This window comes from Gymnodraco acuticeps, unplaced genomic scaffold (assembly GCF_902827175.1).
Source record: "Gymnodraco acuticeps unplaced genomic scaffold, fGymAcu1.1, whole genome shotgun sequence".
In the NCBI taxonomy this organism is placed as follows: Eukaryota; Metazoa; Chordata; class Actinopteri; order Perciformes; family Bathydraconidae; genus Gymnodraco; species Gymnodraco acuticeps.
The window spans coordinates 400,754-404,680 of record NW_022989815.1 but is presented as its reverse complement, the minus strand read 5'-3'; the positions used below and the strand labels follow the sequence as shown (position 1 = coordinate 404,680).

General features: G+C 39.5%; 1 protein-coding gene across 1 annotated transcript in view; it reads left to right on the top strand.

Annotated features, from left to right (window-relative positions):
* Positions 1-3,605: 3,605 nt before the first annotated feature.
* Positions 3,606-3,927, top strand: part of foxo3b (forkhead box O3b) — a 43,507-nt gene continuing 43,185 nt past the window's right edge. Inside the window, exon 1 of the mRNA XM_034231066.1 lies at positions 3,606-3,906. The gene's annotated coding sequence lies outside the window, so the exon portion shown is untranslated. The remainder of the gene's footprint in view (positions 3,907-3,927) is intronic.

Genomic DNA, 3,927 nt, shown 5'->3' with positions numbered 1-3,927 from the left:
TTTGCATTCTTCAGTCCAGATTTCTTCAGAAATAATGTCATGCAGGTGTGATTAAAAATAAATCAGATCCGAAACCTTAAGTAAGTTGCAAAGTGACATTTCATTCACATTAGTGTTTTGTTCATTTGATAAAATGTAATGTTTTTGCATCTTAGCATCCTCCTTCTTTTTTTTACAAGATGCCAAGAAAACGCTTCAGTCCTGCAAAACATATATTATATTGCACAATTGATTTCCCGAGAAGCCCTCTTGCACCAACATTGAAACTGACATCTTGCCTTCCAAAATGAGCAGATTAAACATGAAAACTGTATCCTCATTTAAAGGTTAATGGGTAATCTCCCTTTTGTTGGAAAGAATATCAACATCTTCCTAGATTTTCATCCATATTTTAGGTACAATTATAGGGCGGATAGATTTTTTTTTTAACTGTGATATTTTTTTACTTCTTCCTGTATGCCTTTAGGTGGCAGTAGAGGGCAACCAATCACAACATGGTTTGTTATTGCGTCCATGTAAAGATGAGGTCATTCTAGTGCACCACTCCAGCCTGGACCAGCCCATCCTGACAATACAGTCAGAACAGTGAGCAGCACCTACAGTATCCAGAACAAGAGCATTATGCCAGATACTGCATTTGTACCAGGCAGCAAATGTGCAAAAACTCTAAAGTATTAAAAAAATCCTTATATATAATGGTGGGGGTTGATGGCTGTGTGTCTGCAGGTGTGTGCAGGGGTGCATGCACATGACATGTGTCAATAAAAAGCACTTGAGTCTGTAGCAAGGCCCTCCCACCATAACTCTCAATTAAAGAAAAATCAATCACGCCCATGCCAAGGCCCCTAATCCAATCAGAGCATTACGCTGGGGGAAACATCAGACACAAACAGAGATGGCTGCCTTGCGCTTTGTGATTGTCTTAATTGGATAAATCACGCCGGCTTAGAGGGGTCGCAGTCTCCATCCATCTGGACCAATGTATCGATACCCCTGCTGATGGAGGGAAGATGGAACACACTTCACCTTTTGTCTCTTCCTCTTTTGTCTCTTTCTCTTTGTCTTATTAGTACAAAATGGAACAAACATTTATAAAAAATACCAATAATTTATCTTCTGGTTTTACATTAAATTAGGGGGCTTAGGATACATCACAAGATGTCCTAAAACGTGCCTTAAATGTTGATAAGATTGTAAGAATTGTATTTGATAGCACAGTTTGCAAAACTAGTAAATGACTTGTGTTTTCTAATGGCTGCTTGCTCTTACTTGGTTAAATGTGTCTTTGGTAAAGAGAAAGACTAATAATGTTTTGGGATTGCGTGTGTATTTGTTTGCTTGGGTGCATGAATGTGTTCTTGCCCAACACTATGGAAACTCAAAGGCGCATGTAGGGGGAAGCGTTCTTATCTTGTCACAGAACATATTGGCCAAATGCCAGAGATACTGCAGCAGGGTACTGAGGACACGTCTGACACTTATACTGTTGCACATGCCGTACAGCAGGTGCATTTCAGTTCCCAATGTCTGTGGTGGAAAAGCAAATGAAAGTCAGTGTTGTGGTCTCTTTAAAGTAACCTTAAAGCCATCGATAGGGTTCAGAAAGATATTGGTGTGCTCAAAAAGATGAAGCCAATAACAATTTTTTTTTAAAGCTGTTACATGGCTTAGTCATAAAAGGATTGAAGATGGTTTCAACCTTGGCAAGTCATTTCATATTTGGTTCAAAAGGAAACAAATGCAATACTTTACTGAATAATCATCAATGTAGATCAATATTGTATCCACTTCAAATTATCTTTCAATGTATTGGGAATAAACTGAATTCAAATATGTTAGTAGCACAAAATAGTGTGATTTAAAGGAAGAAACATATCCCAGTCTAATACAGTTGGCTTTAAACAGTAGATCTGCACACACACAGACACACACACACACTCAGACATCCTAACCTCTATCTGTACATCCAGTGTGCAGTTAACTCTATAGTTCTCTGCGGGAGCCAAACTGCTGCATCAGGTATTCTCTTTGATGTGAAGGGAACAAAAAAGCATCACACAATATGTGGTACGTGTACTGACTATCCGCCTGTAATCCCGTACAGTACAGACTCCAGACTGCTGTTGTAAATGAGCGTATACATCTGCTCGGTTAAATGTGTGTCAATGAACACAGTTAAACAATAAGGTCTGACCTTTTTAGAGGGTAAATGTGTCAGTTTGGTGTCTGTGAATAATGTGATGAAGATCTCCCCAAAAAAGATAGGAAAAAGGGGCCTTAACATATTTACAGATGTGCAAGGAATACAATACAGGAGATTTAATTAATGCCAAAAACAATAACAGTATAATGTCGTAAAATAATAAAAACATTATTGTAATGTCAAATAAAAAGATACAAAATTCCATCCAAGTATAGACACAATAAATCCATGCAGTTATATTGAAAGGGTATCTTGTTATGGTCAGCTGTGAACGCGCATTCCTGCACAGAAACCGCGAGTACGCGCAGATGGACGCGCACCTTGCAAGGCAGGCAGCACTCGGAACAAAGAAGCCGTGGACGAGGCTGTTTTGATCCGGAGGAGGAGGTGGGGGAAGGAGGTCCAGAGCATCGTTTACAGGAGGGAGAGCAATCTAGGATTTCTCCCCTTATCTCTGGCTAATAAACGACATGACGTCATTGTAAAGGATGTGGAACAGGCGCCAGAAAGGGGCGTGGCCTGAGCGCGGTGACACACGTGATTGACAATCTGAGGTCCGCTGATTAAAGGCACCATCATCCATTATGATGTAGCAACAACGAGGGGGATGAGAATACAACATATGATGTCTAAGCTTCAAATCCGAGCACGTGATAATGGGTTTTAAATGTCTTTATCATTAAGCACCATCATGTCAATAACAATAATGTAATATAATATAAGCTTCATTGTGTACGACACACCAAATACAAATAGCTCACAATACTACTTACAAAAAATGTGTACAAAGTGACCAAAAGTCACATGACTCTAGGAAACATGATATTGTATTGTTATATTTGAAATATAAGTTACTGTTTATATTATGTTTCATCTCTTATTGAATGACTGCATATTAATAATATGTAAACAAGGGGTTGAATTACTCAGATTACATAATTGATTAAACCTGAAAAGCACTTTATTAAGCATACCTCTCTTTTCTATGATAATAAACTAAATAGCTTTTCATATTGGACTGCTGCGATAATATTCTGTAATTATTTTTTGTTCATCGTTTTTATTGAGACAGTCACAGCCTTTTCTTTGAATCAAAATTAATGATTTCTAACAAATTAAAAACCTGTAGCATGCTTGTCCAGTTACACCAGAAGCAAAAGTAAGACATGTAAACCCCCATCTGATCTTGCTTTGACAGTAAATCTATGTATATAAATTGATGCAAGTGGACTTTAATAGTTCCTACTTTCTTCAGCTGTGTGCCTCTATACATTTCTGTATATTTATGTGCCTGTCTCTAACATGTCAGGACGTGTCCCAGCCTCAACCTGCGCACACACCGCTCTGTCCTGTTGGACTGCAGTGTCTCTTTAAAAGGCGATCCCATGCACAGGATCCAGGGGGCTGGCCCTCGATCGACTTGCATGCGCGAGTATGTACGTAAGTGTGTGTATGTGTGTAAGAGAACGTGTGTGTGCAGCGCAGTGTGGAGAGCAAATCGAGATACAGTAGTAACCCGGAGTGAGGTGGCAGTCTTATTCCACATCGACATCCATCCTATCGATATCGCAAACGCACTTGACGAGTGAAAGAGGAATAGAGTCAAGATGGCATCTGGAAGTGGCCGTGGACAATCCGGGATCTAGTCTCTTCGGAGGGATTTTTTTTGGAAACCACAGAGCGCGAGTGACTGGCCGTGCAAGGTATTTCATTTAAAGTGTTGA